Source organism: Dama dama, chromosome 11 (genome assembly GCF_033118175.1).
Source record: "Dama dama isolate Ldn47 chromosome 11, ASM3311817v1, whole genome shotgun sequence".
Classification (NCBI taxonomy): Eukaryota; Metazoa; Chordata; class Mammalia; order Artiodactyla; family Cervidae; genus Dama; species Dama dama.
This window is the reverse complement of record NC_083691.1, coordinates 9,113,494-9,132,462: the sequence shown is the minus strand read 5'-3', so window position 1 is coordinate 9,132,462 and position 18,969 is coordinate 9,113,494. Positions and strand designations below refer to the sequence as shown.

Here is an 18,969-nt window from a genome sequence, read left to right as displayed (position 1 = left end):
CTGGACCAGGGCATTCCTGTCTTGCATGTCTTGTCCTTGGGAGGGGAGGCATGGGTCTGGTTGCTGGCTTCACTCCACTTCCTCTTTGCCCTTTTCAGCACAACTGCATCCTCCCCAAGGGGCCCTCACTCACTCCTTCCTGCCTGCTGGCCCCTGGCCAGGCTGGTGGTCAGATGTGGATGTGATCAGTGTTCAATAACTAAACCACTAGTCCTCTCCTTTCCTTCCTCTGCATGGTCCCTCTTTCCCCAGAATGGGGCTTCAGGGACCTCCTGCCACCAGCTGCAGTCCCTGTAACGACTGGAGACTTCCACCCTGAAGGTAAGCCCAGTGCCTTTCTGCTTAAGATTTTTCCTTGTGGAAATGTTTCCCTTTATCAAGTGTCAGTTGCTATCTGGATACAGTGTCCTAAGCTCAGCTGGAAAGAATTGAGTGGTGTCCTTCCTGGGAGTCTGTGTGGATAGCTAGAGCCTCACCGACTCCCCCCAAGAGAGCCAGCGACAGCGCCTGGTAGCCCTGAGAACTCTTGGAGGGCAGAGGACCCAGGACAGGGTATCCTGCACGTTTGCCCTGGGCACTAACACGACCACTCTCTCAGGCTTTGGATGGCAGAACTCAGGTGGCCCGATCTTGATTTCAGGAAACCACTCCTTTCTACTGTCGCTGAAAAGGACCACAGTGTCATGAACTTTTGCCATTCCTGGTGTGCTGCGAAAAAGCATTGAAATGCTGCTGCTTCTGCATTGGATATAAATTGCATTCACTGGTTGGAGCCAGTGGATACTTTCTGTAAACAGAGACTTCAGCTTCAAGGCTAAAACTGCCTGTGAGTAGTTTTGAGCTTTCTTGAAAACTCATATCCTTCTGGAGGGAGTGGGGACCTGGACAGACTTAGTCTGAGTGAGGAGGCCCAGCTTAAGCGAAGAGCAGGGAGACCATGAAGCAAAATTAAGGTGAATTAAATAGTTAATTGTAGAAAAATGAACCCATGAGAAAATTAGTTTTAACATAAGAGGTTATGGTTTATTTGCTGTTGCAGTGGGGAAGATTTTCTTTAGACCAAAAAGAAGAAATCCTAAAGAAAAAAAAAATAGGTTTGACTATATACAGTGTAAAATATGTTCAATAAAAGCAAAACAACAAAACAAGAAAACACACTACAGGTTTAGAAGAAAAAATTTTGCAACATATTGAACAAGAGCTTTTTAAAATTAATAAGAAAAAGGTAAATGGTCCAGTTTAAAAAAAAAAAAAAAAAAGGACCTAAAGAAAGAACCCCAGAAGAAATACTCAGGGCTAATATGTATAGAGTAAAAATATTTTACGTCTGCAGAAAGCACTCAAAGCAATAACAAGAGACTGTTTTTCTATTATTCTGTTGGCAATACCCAGCATTGATGAAGGTGGTGGAAAATTGGGCACTCATACCCTGATGTTGGTTTTATAAGTCGGCATAACATTTCTGGAAGATAGTTGGTACCACACTTCAAAATTTTAAGTGTATATTCCCTTTGGCACTGTGGTACTATTTTAAAGAATTTAAGAAGATAGTCTAACATGTAACAGAAGATGTATAAATATAAATAACATTCATCCCAGTATTAATTATAATACTGAAAAGTTGTAAACCCTTATAATGTCTATCAGTAACTCTGATACATTCCTACAATGCTATTGTAGAGAATCATCTAAAATGATGATATAAATGTGTAAAACCTTTAAGGCATGGAGAAATACCCATGACATATTGGTGAGTGTGGGAAAGCAACTTACAGAAGAACATACATTGTATGAGACTACTTAGGTTAAAGTACACACGTGTATATACAGCATATGATATTACATTACATAATAACATGTACATAGTGATCTCTATATTTTATACCTGTAGATATCTATATTTCTAAATGAGGTCACATATTTGATGAGATGAATCATAGTAAATGCTTTGTGAATGCTAGCAATTAGGAGATGAGCATAAATAGGGAGCTAGATCTTCAAGTCTATTTTATTTCAAGCTAACAAATTTGATTTTTACCCTGTGGCCATGGGGAGGCAGTAGAACTCAGTTCAATGAACATTTATGGAGTGTCTATTATAGAAATGCTAAAGTTGAAAAAGGCTTTTTCATAGAGAATATTGCTGAAGATGTTGAGGTCTGTATCAAGGGAAAGTCAGCCAGCTGGGCTTCAGGATAGATGGTACTGGGGACTCCACCAAGGCCTGGAGCAGACCTCAGCCTGGTCCATCTAGAACCCTGATTTTGGAACACAGGGCAAGTGGGTCTGAATCTAGCACTGACTCACAGTCACTAAAGACCTGATATCTAGAATTAGGATACTCCTATGTTATATTTTAATGAGATCAAACCAATCAACCCTAAAGGAAATCAATCCTGAATATCCATTGGAAGGACTATTGCTGAAGCTGAAGCTTCAATAACTTTGGCCACCTAATGTGAAGAGCCAACTCATTGGAAAAGATCCTGATGCTGGGAAAGATTGAAGGCAAAAGGAGAAGGCAGTGACAGAGGATGAGACGGTTAGATAGCATCACCGATTTTGAATTTGAGCAAACTCCAAGAGATAAGTGAAAGACAGAGAAGCCTGGTGCGCTGCAGTCCCTGAGGTCGCAAAGAGTTGGACGTGACTTAGCGACTGAACAACAACGATGAGTAGGTGACTACATACCTGTAACAGCCTAGTCCTGCTGTATGGCCTCCTCTACATCAGTCTAAACTTAGAGCCTTGAACTCCGCCTGTGCTGGCACCCACTAGAGATGGACTGCTGAAAAATCTCAGCCATCGCAAGAGATGGTGTAAAGAGAAATCCTCCCAGTGGATGATGCATTTGGCTGCCCGTTTTCTTTGCCGACTGAGAGATGACAAGAAGTACAGGTATACACAGGCTCATTGGCAATGACGACCGGTTTGGGTAGATGGTCAGGGATTTGAAAGAAAAGGACTGGAAGATGGTCACAAGAAGACTTTGGGAAGAAATATGAAGCCCGACCTCTCAGAAGGCTCACAGAGTGTGAAAATATTTGTATCAGTTTTCCACTGCCACACAACAAACCATCCCCAAACTTAAGTGCCTTAAAACAATAATCAGTTCATTTCCTCATGATTCTGTGGATCAGCTTCATTGGGCTCTTAAGTTCTGATAACTCAGAATCTTTCTATGATATTGTGATTTATAAGAAATATATATTTGATCTTCATCCATGGTTCCTACCTCACAGCTCCACAAACCCCAGAACTTCCCAGGCAATTAGAGCAATTGTAGCATCTTTTGTGAAACTATTCGGTATCTTGTCTTCAGTTCCTGGAGGGAAAAAAATGCTTCAGGGCCATATAGATGAATGGTGAAATGGACATCATATTATCATAATGATAACATTCACAGCTAGTATATTAATAAGGTGACTTTTGGGAATCCTCCCCCAATGGGGGGCTGATTGCCAGCAGAACCAATGGATAGAGGATTGGAACTTTTAGTCCCACCCATCATGACTTCTGGGGAGGAAAAAATGACTGGAGGCTGAACCAGTCACCAATGGCCAATGATTTAATCCATGGTGCTGATGTAATGATGCCTCCATGAAACCCCAAAAGGGTGGGATTCAGAGAACTCACAAGTTGGGGAACTGGAACGCTTCCATGTGCTACCATGGCAGGCCCCAAACTCCACGAGGACAGAAGTTCCATTGTTCAGGACCATGCCCTATGAATCTCTTCAAATGGCTATTGATCCCTGTACTTTAGTATCTTTTAAAATAAACTGGTAATCTCATGAGCAAACTGGTTTCTTGAGTTCTTGTGAACCACTCTAGCAAATTAATCAAGCCCAAGGAGGGGGTTGTGGGAACCTCTGATTTATAGCCAGTTAGTCAGAAGCAGGTAACAATCTGGGCTTTTGATGGTGGCTGAAGTTGGGGGACATTCCTGTGGGACTGATCCCTTAACCTGTGGGATTCAATGCTATCTCTGGGTAGACAGGATCAGAACTGAGTTGTACTGTAGGACACCTGGATGGTGTTGGAGAAATTCCAGTTGGTGTGCGAGAAACCACGCCCCTTCCCACATAGTTAATTGGTGATGAGAACCTTTACTTTCCTTTGTCCCTTCAGCCTTGGGAACTGGAACTGCTTCCTTCCATCATGTTTCCTCAGGGTCATTATGTCCTTACCCTGCATGAGAAATGATGTAATATTATTTGAAGATAGACTCCGAATGATTATCATAATGTTGGAAACCTTAAGGCAACCATGAGATGGTTAGATAGCATCACTGACTGAATGGACATGAATCTGAGCAAAGTCTGGGAGACAGCGAAGGGCAGGGGAGCCTGGCGTGCTGCAGTCCATGGGGTTGCAGAGTCAGACATGACTTAGCAGCTGAACAGCAATGACAACAAGGCAACCATGAACATTTTTTGAATGTTTGATGGTTTAACCTACTGTACTGGCTTGTCTGCAGCAACTTAGAACCACTCCCTGTTTCATCTATACCCTCCCCTCTATCCCAGGGTCTGGATACTTATGAGAACTACATTTCCCATCATTCCTTGCCAGAGGGTTAATAGACTTTACTCATGAGAGGTATAGTTGATCTATTACTCTCAAGGGTTATGCCCTATAAAGTCACTGAGAACGCTTAAGTTAGTGAATACTGAACCATTGCCCCCAAGGGAAACACAAAGTTAGGTTCTATTCAAGTCACTGGTCACAATATTTTTGCCAACCAGTTAATACATATCCTTGTTTTATGTGTCTTTCTGTTTAAAGGCACTTTATATGATAAATACTGGTGATCTGTTCACAGGAAACTCACGACCAGCAGGACTGTATCTCATGCCTGAGCCAAATTCATCTAGCACATCACTTTCTCAGTCAGGCACAGCACAGACTTCCTGTGCTTAGAACCCTGGACAGCACTTCAGCACTGTTCCTGGGGGCTACTTTAAACAGCAAAACCACCACGGAAGAGTGCCCAAAATGTGAAAAACGTGGCACTAAATGGACTGTGAAAGGGACAGTTGTTTACAGTGTGAGAGCTAAACAAGAAGGTAGTGTTACCTCGTTTGACCTCTGCCCAGACGCATATTGGGTGACTCAAATTTTTGCTCATCTGCAAATGACCTTGACAGTGCTACGAGTGTTGATTTTGGATTGCAACTAAATTTTAGCAATAGTCTAATTCACAAATATGGAGACCATGAATAATGAGGATCGAGTGTATGTTCATTTCAGCATAGCCACTCCTCTTACCATCTTCCAGAGCAACTCAGGTATTTCCACTTCACTGAAAACTGGTCATTTCCCGCCCCCCTACCCCCACCCCCCAGGCTTCTAAGAGCCATTCCAGTAGCTTGGATCCTTGTTAGGGTATTAAATCCCATGTTTTGAGAAAATATCTCCAAGTCAATAAATTCTTGCTTATCTGGTCTTGCATTCCAGCTTCCTTGATCAAGCACTCTCAAAATTCAACCCTAGGGGTACTCCCCTGGCTCCTGCCTGTATACGTTGGCTAATTTGTGCATCCTTTAGGCATATTGTCTGTTTCTTCCCTTATCAAGCCCTGGGCATCAACAGACAGATTATGTTGGAATTTAACCCTAGTTATCAGCCTTGGAGAAGGAAATGGCAACCCACTCCAGTACTCTTGCCTGGAGAATCCCATGGACAGAGGAGCCTGGTAGGCTACAGTCCACAGGGTTGCAAAGAGTCAGACACAACTGAGCGACTTCACTTCATTATCAGCCTGGCCACATAGAGAGGAGGTTGGGACAACCCTGCAGGTAGGAGCGGTTGTTGTCTGTAGGGAAGGACTTCTGTAGAACCAGTAAGCACAGTGGTAGCTCCAGTCCTTACTAAGGAAAAGTGTCCAAGTCCAGAAGGGCCTGAGCTGCATGTTGAAGAGTCAATATCCTCAGAAACAGCCATCCAAATGTCTACACTCCAATACCCAGAGTCCCAGGTTTTCCTTGGTGAACCAAGCAGACTTGCCTTGGCTGAGCATTCAAACATCTCTAGAGCTCTGGACTAATGACCAAGTTTTTGGCCTACCATTCAATGTGTCTTTCCTTCCACTTCCTCAGGTGATCAGAGCCTTTTTGTAAGCTACCTCCAGAACACTTTGGCTCCCACTCTCACTCTTAACCATTATCTTAATATCTTCTGACAGAAGCAGAAGATATTAAGAAGAGGTAGCAAGAATACACAGAAGAACTGTACAAAATAGATCTGCACGGCCCAGAAAATCACGATGGTGTGATCACTCACCTAGAGCCAGAAATCCTGGAATGGGAAGTCAAGTGGGCCTTAGGAAGCATCACTATGAACAAAGCTAGTGGAGGTGATGGAATTCCAGTTGAGCTATTTCAAATCCTAAAAGATGATGCTGTGAAAGTGCTGTACTCAGTATGTCAGCAAATTTGGAAAACTCAGCAGTGGTCAAAGGACCGGAAAAAGGTCAGTTTTCATTCCAACCCCAAAGAAAGGAAATGCCAAAGAATGCTCAAACTACCACACAATTGCACTCATCTCACACGCTAGTAAAGTAATGCTCAAAATTCTCCAACCCAGGCTTCAGCAATATGTGAACCGTGAACTTCCAGATGTTCAAGCTGGTTTTAGAAAAGGCAGAGGAACCAGAGACCAAATTGCCAACATCCGCTGGCTCATGGAAAAAGCAAGAGAGTTCCATAAAAACATCTATTTCTGCTTTATTGACTACGCCAAAGCCTTTGACTATGTGGATCACAACACTCTGTGGAAAATTCTTCAAGAGATGGGAATACCAGACCACCTGACCTGCTTCTTGAGAAATCTGTATGCAGGTCAGAAAGCAACAATTAGAACTGGACATGCAACAACAGACTGGTTCCAAACAGGAAAAGGAGTACGTCAGGCTGTATATTGTCACCCTGCTAATTTGACTTATATGCAGAGTACATCATGAGAAATGCTGGGCTGGATGAAGCACAAGCTGGAATCAAGATTGCCGGGAGAAATATCAATAACCTCAGACATGCAGATGACACTACCCTTATGGCAGAAAGCAAAGAACTAAAGAGCCTCTTGATGAAAGTGAAAGAGGACAGTGAAAAAGTTGGCTTAAAGCTCAAGATTCAGAAAACTAAGATCATGCATCTGGTCCCATCACTTCATGGCAAATAGAAGGGGAAACAGTGGAAACAGTGGCCAACTTTATTTTTGGGGGCTCCAAAATCACTGCAGATGGTGACTGCAGCCATGAAATTAAAAGACGCTCATTCCTTGGAAGGAAAGTTATGACCAACCTAGACAACATATTGAAAAGCAGAGACATTACTTTGCCAACAAAAGTCCATCTAGTCAAGGCTATGGTTTTTCCAGTAGTCATGTATGGATGTGAGAGTTGGACTATAAAGAAAGCTGAGCACTGAAGAATTGATGCTTTTGAACTGTGGTGTTGGAGAAGACTCTTGAGAGTCCCTTGGACTGCAAGGAGCTCCAACCAGTCCATCCTAAAGGAGATCGGTCCTGGGTGTTCTTTGGAAGGACTGATGTTGAAGCTGAAACTCCAATCCTTTGGTCACCTGATGTGAAGAGCCGACTCACTGGAAAAGACCCTGATGCTGGGAAAGATTGAGGGCAGGAGGAAAAGGGGACAAGAGAGGATGAGATGGTTGGATGGCATCACTGACTCAATGGACATGAGTTTGGGTAGGCTCCAGGAGTTGGTGATGGACAGGGAGGGCTGGTGTGCTGCAGTTCATGGGGTTTCAAAGAGTTGGACACGACTGAGCAACTGAACTGAACTGAACCATTAACTGGTCCTTAACAGCTCATTATCCTTCTATAACACAATGTAGCTTTCACCAGCCGTCTAACTTCCACTGTCTTTGTAGGCATTATTCTCTCCATGTGCCTCATAGCACCAACCACAGTATTTTCCTCCACGAGGATAAATATCACCACACCATCAGTGAAATCATTAGCATTTGAGCCACTACCTTGTTCCAGGGACTTTCTCTGTTCCACCAGGAGGGCATCCTCTTTGCCTGCTGGGCAGTGGGTGCATCAGTCAACACGTTTGTGGATCAGCAGTCTGGCACAGCTCAGCTTCAGAGTCTCACAAGGTGATGTAATCAAGGTATCCAGGGCTGCAGTCTCACCTGAGAGTTGACAGGGGAAGAATCTGCTTCTGAACCCACATGATTATCGGCATCATTCTGTTCCTTGCAGGCTGCTGGATTGAGGGCCCCAGTTTCTTGCTGGCTATTGGCTGCAGGCTACTCTCAGCTTTTTACTGAGTGATTTTCTCCATAAGGCAGCTCACAACATGGCAGTTTGTATCCTCAAAGCCAGCAAGAGAGAGTCTCCTAGTTAGATGGTTTACAACTTATGTAACATAATCACAAACACCATAAAATCTTTGCCTTATTCGACTGGTTAGAAGCAAGTCAGGTCGTGCCTACATTCACGGAAGAGGATCCCACAAGCCCATAGACTTGTGAGGTGAGGATTATGGGGGCCACTCTAGAGTCTGTTTACACAACTTCCTTGTTGATCAGCAGCTCTAATGAGCTGTCCCAAAACTTCGCTCTGCATGAAATACAAGCCTATGCGGAGGCAGCTGGCCTGGCCTTGGTGATTTTTCCAGCCCTCCTTTCCTCCCCTAGCTCAAAACTTCCTTCCCTTCATTGAGAGCCTGCTTATTCCACCAGCACATCACACTTTCACTGTAGGTGATCTGAATCCCAGCAGATGCAGCCAGGATCTTCTCTACATCCTGTTACATGGTGTTTGAGCATGAGAGTGACATGACTGACCAAAGTTTCTGATAACTTGTAATAACAGCTTTATTGAGATAAATTCATATACTATATAATTCATGCATTAAAAGTATACAATGCAATGGCTTTTAGTATATTCATAGAGTTGTGCAATCACTAATTTTAGTATATTTTCATTATCTCAAAAAGAAAGTCCACCTGCCTTAGCCATTACCCCCAATTCTTGCTCCAGCCCCCTGCCCCCCGCCAAGCCCTAGACAACCACCAATCTGTTCTCTCTATATAGATTTGCCTATTGTGAACATTTTATATAAATGGAATCATAAATTCCATTATGTAGAATTCCAAATTCCATTAAGTGGAATCATATGTGATCTGCCTTTTTCACTTAGCATGGCTTCAAGGTTCATCCATGTTAATCGACATATCAGTATGTCATTTCTTTTTATATTCCATTGTATGGATATACCACATTTTATTTATCCATTCATCAGTTAATGCACACTGGGTTATTTCTACTTTTTGGATATTATGAACTTTGTGTACCAGTTTTTCACATGGACATATGCTTTCATTTTTCTTGGGTATATACCTAGGAATTGTTGGGTCATATGGTAACCCTATGTTTACCTTTTAAGGTACTGTTCTCTAAAGCGGTGGCACATTTTATATTTCCACAAGCAGTGTTTGAGTTTTCTCCACCTCCTCACCAACCCTTGTTATTCTCTATCTCATTTGTTACAGCCATTCTCATGGGTGTGCAGTGGTATCTTATTGTGGTTTTGATTTACATTTTCCCAATGGCTAATTATATTGAGCATCTTTCCACGTGCTTATTGGCATTTGTATATCTTCTTTGGATTCAGACCCTTTTCCCATTTTAAAATTGGGTTTACAATAACTTTTTGATATATTACAAAAGAATCTATGTTAATTGAAGAAAACTTAGAAGCTATGCATAACCATATTAAAAATAAGAGATGCCATTTAGCAAGTATATATTACACACACTGTGTTGAACTTCCATGCTTGCCCTAAGTCACACAGGTAGAAATAACAACAGCTAATGTTTACTGAGCTACTGTTAGGTACTAGGCCTTCTTCCATGTATCATCTCACTTAATCTTCCCAGCAGTCTTTCTGAAGAGGGTGCTATTTTCAGCACACTTATCTTTCAAGAAAGAAACTGAGGCTCATAAACATTAATTAAAGTGCTCATCTACACATAGCTTGCTGGTGGCAGAAGCAGAGTTTGGACTCAGGTAGTCAAAAGTTCCTAGCTTTTGCACTCAACCCCCACCCTGTGCATTTCTGAATACAGAGGTTCTGAGCAGAATGAACCATTGTATTATATTGTCTCTTGTTCCCTTTCAGTAAAATAGCTAAGTAGCTTCTTTGATAATTATTCTTATCTTAATGCAAAATGGCAGAAATTTCCCTTGGAGATCCCTGAAGATTTAGAAATGCATTAATTTTCACTGACCCTGTTTCTCTTCTGTTCTTCTGTTTCTTTTTCTTCCATAAGCTGTGGGAAGACAGTAACAAATCTTTCCATACTCTGATGTTACTGCAGAATGAATTCGAAAGTTGTCAAAAATGACTTATATTACTTGTTTGTGCGTCCAAGAATCATTCAGAGTAACACAGGACATAGAGCCTCCATTCTGTGGGAGGCAGAACAGAGATTTTCTGTGGTTCTGACTTGCAGAGTTTCACAGAACTGGCTTTGGCCGTCTTTGATCAAATGACTTAACCTTTTAACTCACCTCATCGTGAGTGGCACAGAGAAAAGGATCTGGGAGTAGAAAGATGAGACAACTCCATTTCCCAGCTTTGTACTTGTGTGGTCTTGGGCAAGTCGAGAGGCCTAATTTTGCCCAGATACAAATGAAATAGGTTGGACCCAAAGCTCTTGATGGTTTCTTCTGGCTTTGATGTTCTGTATTCTGTGCCTACCTCCGAGTCGTAAAGAATGGGCATTAAGGTGATGTTTCTCACAAAGCCATAATTTTGTTGTTGAAAAACAAATGAATCTTAGGTAGGGCTTTTAAGGGGAAACTGTATGATGCCTGGAAGGATGTATGGGGAATAAGATGCACTGCTATTTCTAGGAAGAAGATGGGCGTGGCGGGGCACTGATGGGGGTGTACGGGCAGCGGAGCATCCTTGCAGGCGGAGACCGCGTCTGAGGGCTTGTAGCGGAGGCCGAGGCCAGGGAGGACCTGGGCTGCAGCGGCTGCGCACTGGCGCGCCCAGCCGGCCGATTTGCGTGTCTCCGCCTCTGCGATGAGTTGATTGGGGAGTGTAGTCCGATTCCGAGCGCCGATTGGCTGAGCTGCCCGCCGCTCAGACCCCCCCCGCCCCCCCAGGAGCGGACGGTTCCTACTGCGGCTGGGCACCGGCTCCTCTCCCGCGTCGGCCCGCGCTCCAGCTGCGCCCGGCCCGGCCCTGGCCCGGCTCGGCCCGGCTCCAGCCTCCGAGCGAAGGCGCCGCTGCCGCCTGGGCCGTTCCCAGGGCCATGAGGAGGCGGTGGCAGCCGCTGCGGCCCGCGTCAAGGTGACCGGCCGGGACTGCGGCGGCGGCGGCGGCGGTGAGAGCGGGCGGTGAGAGGAGCGGCCGGCGGGGCGGGGCGGGACCCTGAGGGCCGGGCCGGAGAGAGCTGCAGGTGCGAGGGGCGGGACCCCGAGGCGGGGGTGCCTGCCGCCGAGCCGGGGAGGGGCCTCGGGGCGGGAGGCGGGGCTGGGGGGTGGTGATGGTGGGGTTGTTTCAGGCGGTGTGGGGGGCACCGGGGCCGGGCCGGGGGGCTTTAGTTGCGTGATGGGGATGGGGGTTTTGGTCTGGGGGACGGCAGGTGTGTGTGTGTGGTGGGGGTGTGGAGGTGGGGAAAGGCCGCAGGTGCGGGGGGCGGGGCTGGAGGAGGCAGTTAGGAAGGGCTGAGGGGCTGCAGGTGCGGGGGGGCGGGGCCAGGTGGGAACCACAGGTTTGCCAGGGGGAGGGGGCTGTGAGGTGAGGCCGAAGCTGCCGGACAGACCAGGCCTTGAGGACACCACAGGTGCAAGGGGGGCGGGGCCAGGGGAGACCTGCAGGGGTGGGGGGGCGGGGCCCCGAGTGGTTGCAGGTCCGGAAGCGGGGGCCCCAGGTGAGCAGCGGGCAGAGGGTGAGTGAGGGGTCGCGGGGAGAAGGGAATGCCGCCTTCTCCTCTGCCGGGATTTTTTTTTTTTTTTTTTTTTGAGGGGAAGCAGGAGCTTTGGGCTCTCTGAGGATTCTGGATACTTCGAGGGTTGCCGCCGCTGGGCCGGAAGGGCCAGCTCGGCCTTGCCTGTGCTCCTCCTGAGTCGGACTTGAGTCTCAGCTGCCCTGGTTACTAGGCCGGCGGCTTCCCCAATGCCTCGCAGTGGCCTGAAGTGGGGCGCCCTGGTTTTCGATGTCGGGGGGGCTTTTTCGTGTCGCTGTTGCAGGGGGCATGCCTCGATTGGGGCGTGGGGGAGGTGGGGCCCGTTGGCTTTCATTCTATCAGCTGTTAAGAAATGTGTGTGTTTGAAGAGTAGTTAGTGCGAAGCTGGAAGGGTGGAAGGGTTCTTGGCCGACTGGCTCCTGGGACCTGGAGACTGCTGCAAATCTTAACAGTGGTTGTCTCCAGAAGACTGAAGTAGCAGCCTGGTGAGGAGGCAGAACAGGAATGAGGGTTCAGAGGCTTTTGCCTCTTTGTTGCCTGGGAGAGTGTCTCAACTCTGAGCTTTGTTTCTTCCTATGCAAGGTGTGCGTTCTGGTACCTGCCTGGTGTGCCTCTCAGGGGCCCTGTGAGGGTGGGATGGAGCTGTGCTTACTGAGCACATATTTGTGTAAAGCTATGAGTCTGCTGCCTCTGTGCCAGTGGGCAGGTTGTGTTTGGAAGCTGAGGGTCGAAAGAGGAGGGTGTTTTTTTTTTTTTTAATTTAATCAATCAACTTAGTTTTGTCTTTGCTGGATCTTCATTGCTGTGTAGGCTTTTCTCTAGTTGCAGGGAGTGGGGGCTACTCTTCATTGCGGTGCGAGGGCTTCATATTACGGTGGCTTCTCGTTGCAGAGCCCGGGCTCTAGGGCCTGCGGGCTTCAGGAGTTGTGGCTCTCCAGAGAGTTGTGGGCTCTAGAGCACAAGCTCAGTCATTGGGTTGCACGTGCTTAGTTGCTCCGAGGTATGTAGGACCTTCCCAGATCAGGGATAGAACCCGTGACTCCTGCAATGGCCGGCGGATTCTTTATCACTGAGCCACCAGGGACGCCTGTGGAGGGGATTTCTAATCCGTAGACCGCTTTCTTGTTCGAGGTGGGGCTGAGGTTGGTAGTGGGGATGAGGTTTGGGGATGATGGTGACTCCTGCTTCCTGTGAGGCCTGTGAGGGAGCTGTGGCCGATGGAAAGCACTGGAACATTTAATTGTTTGCTGACCTTTAGACCCCAACTCCAGTGAGGACTCTGAATTGGAACATGAAGCTTAGACTTGAGTCTTATGGAATTTACCCTCCCCATCCAAGTATGAACACTGGTTTTTATCACATTCCAGAAGGAAGACACCCAAAAGAGGGGAATGCCAAAACTTTGTTAGGTTTCCATGTGATGGAGAGAGGAAAGCAAAATGATGGGACTCCCTCCTATTTGGAAGAGTATCCCATAGCCAAGCGTGTGACCTCTCATTGCCTCTGCTCATCAGCAGTGTGACCAGTTCCTCTCACCTGTGTTGCATGGACAGAAGAGCAGCAGGAGGAGGCTTCTCCTGCATGAACCTGCACTTTTCTTCATTTCAGGCACTGTGGGACTTTGGGGAACCAACTGCCATGGTGCTGGCCTCTCTCACTGCCATTTGGTGTAGCATGACCTTGTTGCATCATGGGAATGTCGTCTCAGATGTGGGTCCTTCCTGGGGCCTGTGCGCGTGTGGCAGGACCCAGAGGCTCTAAAGGTAGCACGTATGAATCATCCTGTACTGTCCTGGCAGAAACTGTGTAAATGACTCAGAGAGTGCTGTGTTCTGGCTAATGATCGTGCTCTGTGGGTTCAAAGGAAAGCCCAAACTCAGTGGCCCACGAGAGCTAGAAAATGTGTTGGGTAATGAGAGGACTGGCTTTTTGGTTGATGTTGTTTGAGTGACAGCATCCAAGGTTGAGAGAGAAACTTCATTAATGGAAAATATCGCATCTAGGGTTCTCTGTGATATGGCTCCAGTCTGCCTTTTAAACTTGATTTTCCTTTTCAGCGTGGAGGGTAAGAGCTCTGGCTCGGAAGTCAGACAGAGCCACCTTTGAAGCCTCACACACCAGTTTCTTGACTTCTCAGAGCTTTAGTCTCCTTATTTGTAAAACAGGGATAATCGTGCCCACCTTGAGAGGTTGCTATGAAGAGTAAACGTGGCTAGATATGTGAAGGCACCTGATGTATTAGGCCCTTGTTGTTACGGTCTGTTTCTGCCCCTCCCTGACCACCCACCTTTCAACACAACAAAATAGCACGTCACATGTAAGGAGAGCAGGACTGGTCATTTTGAGGTCTTCACTTCTCGTGTGACCTCTATCATGCCTTCCCTTGTCCAGGCCTCAGTTTTCTTAGCTGAGTGAGGATATGTGAACATCAGTCAAGAGTGATCCTAGGCTGGCATTCTGATCAGCATGTTTTCTCGCAGGGCAGGAGGGAGAACACTGATGACCCATTATTTAGTTCTTCTTTTAAAAATACCTGTTGAGTGCTTTGCCCGGCACATAGTGAAAGTGAAAGCCGCTCAGTCATGTCCGACTCTTTGCGACCCCATGGGCTATACAGTCCATAGAATTCCCCAGGCCAGAATACTGGAGTGGGTAGCCTTTCCCTTCTCCAGGGGATCTTCCCAACCCAGGGATCAAACCCAGGTCTCCCACATTGCAGGCAGATTCTTTACCAGCTGAGCCACAAGGGAAGCCCAAGAATACTGGAGTAGGTAGCCCATCCCTTCTGCAGCAGATCTTCCCAACCCAGGAATCAAACTGGAGTCTCCTGCACAACAGGCGGATTCTTTACCAACTGAGCTATCAAAAAATACCTGTTGAGTGCTTTGCCTGGCACACAATAGGTGCTCATTAAATACTTGTTGAAGGGAGGAATGAAGGACTTTCAGAAGATGGTGTGGCATCTTATCCCTGCTGCTTATATGGATGTTGTATCTGTACCTTCAAAGTGCATTTTGTTTATTGAAGAAAAAAAAAATGTTGCAATGGCTTTATCGTGAAATTAGTGAAACTCAACATGAAAGACAAGTTATTTCACAATCCTATTTCACTGCAAATTAAGTTCACCCCGATTTTCACAAACATATGTTTTTTTTCATGGTTGCAGTCATATGTATGTGAACATTTGGAAATGGCTTGGCAATAAGGAATTTCTTTAAGTGATGTTTTTATCTTATTTTTTTTAAGTATTAAAAAAATCACACATAGTTTTTTTTTTTAAAGATAAGTATTTTAAGGGGGGAAAATTGTAAAGTGTGTTTCTTGTTTCAAGCTTCCAGTTCCCAGTCTTCTCCCTAGTGGTAACCACTATAATCAATTTCTTGTTTGTTATATATTCTTTCTCTTACACAAAGAATAGCATCCTATACATACTTTTGCTCCTTTATTTATTTACTTGATTTCTTTTGGAAATTGTCCCAGCATTGGAAAATGTTCTAATTGGTACATACAGTTCCTCCTTAATAGATGTTTTTTTCCACCGATGCCTAGAGCACAATTTTGTGTCTCCACTCTCCCCCACCCTCCATGATGTTTACTCAGTAATGGTCAGCAGTCATTGTTTAGAAGACTAACAAGAGACAGTCCTTGTTTTCTTCTAGGAAAGAAAAGGCTCCGGTTCCAGTGAACAATAGACTAAAGGGCAGTCCATGTATCTGGATGCAAGGCAGACACAGAAAGAGAAAGGAAAAGGGATTTGTTCACTAGTAATTGAAAACTGATTTTCCATTCAGCCCATGATTCAAAGTCCAGCTGTCACTTACCGGCAGTATGACTTGGGGCAATTTACCTAATCTTTCAGTTTCCTTATCTGTTAAATGGATGATGGTAATAGGATCTGCCTTTTGGGGCTTTTTGTGAAGAAGAAACGAGATCATGTGTGGGAAGTACTTGCAGGAATAGGTCGTGGTAGATGCTCCACAAGGGGTAGTTGTTGGGTTATTAATAATCTTTGTTAGCAGACACTTACTGGGTGGTGGAGGGTGAGCCGCAGGAGATGCCCAAAGTCCTTGCCCTCACGAGGTGCTCACATGCTGTGCAGGGAGACCGGCACACAGGTCACTGAAGCCAGAACAGGGCCCAGGGGTGCGGAGTTGGGCAGTGTGGGGGTCATGGAGGCAGGAAACGATGACTTCTCCCTCTGTGGTTTGGGAATGGCTTGCCACCTCCTCTGTGAAACCCACTCAATTCTTCTGCAAGTGACCACTCCTGTCTGTGCTGCCTTGGCATTCCTGTGTGCATAACCTGGATTGGAGCATGCACCTTGCTGTCGCACACATTGTTTTATGCCCGTGTCTCCTCTCTGCATAGGGAAAGTCTCCTACTTTCTTTGCTCCTGTGTTTCCAGGGTAGACCCTTGGTGGACCTTGTGATGAACCTCTGCTCAGACAAGTCATGCTACCAAATGCTGGCACACTCTTCTTGATAGGTCTCCAGGTCTCTGATGAAACCCAGACTCTGGACTCTGTTGCTTCATTCCCCAGGTACTTGAGTGCTGACCGAGACACATGTGTGCCATCTGCCAGCTGTAGGTTTTGGGTTGAATGGTGGTACTTGTCCTCCCAAGTCGTGGGAGAGGAAAGAATTATTTGCTCCAGGTAGTCCAGGGCAAGATGGGGAAACGGAAAGAAGAATGAGTCTGAAAATGAACTGCTGACACTTGCTGAAGCCACCTCCCGCTTCCTCCAAAGTGTGGCTGCTGACCCTTCCTTTGAGGGGGGCTAGTGGAGGAGCAGGCCGCAGGGAGCCGAGTAGGTGGTCTGTAGATGCTGTGATGAGGGATGGGGAGCAGTGGTTGGGTTGGCCTCTGCGAGGGGCATCCTGGGGCATTTCTGGGGCCACTTCCTTCCTGTGGGCATTCATCCAGCAGCCTCACTGTGCTCTTGCTTTGGGCCCAGCCGTTTGCTGAGTGCTGAGCCTGTGGAGATGGAGTAGTTGTGTTTTACCCTCGGGGAGCTGATGGTTAGTGGAGGAGTCACGTGCAAACAGAATGTGACCAGAAGGGGATTGGTGATGACAGAGGACCCCAAGTGATGTGGCCAAGCAGATTCCAACTCGGCCCAGACCTGGGTTCCGATTCTGACTCGCCCACACACAATCTCTGTGACAGGCGTCTTCCCCATTGTTAGTCTCAGTGAACTGATAAGAAAATGGAAATGGCAGGGTTACCTGCCTGGAGGCTGTTGTTGAAGATTCAGTGAAATAATGCTGTGGGCTGCTCAGCGCTGTGCCTGACTAGAAGCTGATGCTTATGGAAGTGCTCTTTGTACTTAATTATCCTTAGTGTTGGGGCAGCGCCAGGAAGCCCCTGTTTGGCTGTTTTGTCTCGGTTCCAGTGTAGCGGTGATGGTGCCAATCAGTGCTGAAGGTGAAGGTGATGGCCACGGTGTCCGAAAAACCAGCTGTGAGGTCACAGAGGGCTCAAGGAGTCCTCGGGACTTTCCTCACGGGCCCACAAGTGATTCTTCTCCATTTTCTGCTCAGGGTCTTCTCACAGGTGGTTCCAGCCTAGCACTGCCCCGAGCCCCTTCTCTTTGATCCCCTGCACTGGTCAGTTCTGCGGCTTTTCCCCACAGGAGGCATGAGTCCGGCTTGTCTCACCTGCACTTTCTGAGGAGGGCAGAGACTGTGCAGATGCAGAGGGGCACATCCCGCCTCCCCCCGCACCCCCCCCCCCCCCCGCGCCCCCCACCAACCCATCGTTTTGCAGAGCTTTCAGGTCCATTGTGTTCTTTACAGGAGACTTACCACCTGAGCAGACAGGGCAGCACTTATTGCAGACCCTGGAGTCAGGCCTGGGTGGGTTTGTGTCCCGACCCCACTTGCAAGCCCTGTGGCTTCAGGCAGGTGACCACCGCTGTTTCCTCGTCAACACAGGAAGCACAAAGATACTTGCCTCCCCCTGGTTCTTACCTGACTTTAAGGAGATGAGAGGAACAGGGCTTAGCATAGTGCTCGCACGTCATGAGCATCCCATCAGGGTGAGCGCGAACAGTGTTCTGTTAACCTCTTGACGTCCAGGGCTGTCAGGATGCATGTTTTGGGGGGATGCTCACTTATTGCCTATGAGTTATGTGAGTTATTGCACATGGAATGTGTGGAGAGGGTGGTGCAGGCTGCTGGGAGCACCCAGGGTGGCAGGCATTACTCAGCCTGCCTTGGGACTGTGCACGCAAGCCTGGACTCCCACAAAAGCAGAAGATGCTGGTGAATGGGAGGACGGAGTCAACCCCGTGGGTGGGCCCTGTCTCAGACCCATCCAGGAACTGAAGGCTGGTTTCCCAAGTTCTTGCTGTCCCACTGTTCTGTGATTCCATGTAAATAATGGGACTTTAGTATAAACTCATATATAATATAAACTCATGCAACATTATACTTTCCCCTCATTAGGATTTAAATGTTTTTATTATCTGATTGTATTTTAAGGTTAAGACAGTTACTTGAGTAATCAGAAGAAAATGTAAATATTTGGTCTCAACCGTCAAAAGTTTCCTTGAAAAAAAAGGTTCCCATGAAAATCATCTTATTAGAGACAAAAGAAAGAATGATGAATAATTAAGTTTGTATTTATTGAATACAGTAATTCTCACCCCCTCTTGTATGAGCTTGATAAGTAGGTCAGGGGAAATCTGTGCTTTTGATACATTTCTGAGTTACTAAATATTTATGGAAAACAAGTTAGTGAATTCTTGAGAATTTGGTGTGTCTCTTTTTGTGGCAATAAAGCCTGTTATGTGGAATTAGCGACTTTCACTGTATTGCTATTTCTTGTTCTGTGCCCTCTCTATAGCTGTGTGTTTTTTTTTCCCTCTCTAGGCACCGTATCTCTAGCACTTTGAGTCCACTGGCATCTAGGGTTGTTCCCACTGGGTTCCCACAGCGCCCTGGTATAGCGGGTAATAACACTGTGTGACCGGCCTCAGCTTCCTCTCACCCCGCTACGAGACTTTGCAGAG

At 46.6% G+C, this 18,969-nt stretch overlaps 1 protein-coding gene across 15 annotated transcripts in view; it reads left to right on the top strand.

Moving 5' to 3' along the window:
• Positions 1 to 11,259: 11,259 nt before the first annotated feature.
• The window catches only part of RALGPS1 (Ral GEF with PH domain and SH3 binding motif 1), a 297,855-nt gene continuing 290,145 nt past the window's right edge, over positions 11,260 to 18,969 (top strand). For 3 of the 15 annotated variants that reach the window (XM_061154633.1, XM_061154632.1, XM_061154634.1), the window contains exon 1: positions 11,304 to 11,371. The gene's annotated coding sequence lies outside the window, so the exon portion shown is untranslated. Of the gene's footprint in view, positions 11,385 to 11,410; positions 11,447 to 11,889; positions 11,939 to 18,969 lie in introns of those variants that run through there. The other 12 variants (XM_061154630.1, XM_061154631.1, XM_061154629.1 and 9 more) reach the window with 9 other exon arrangements.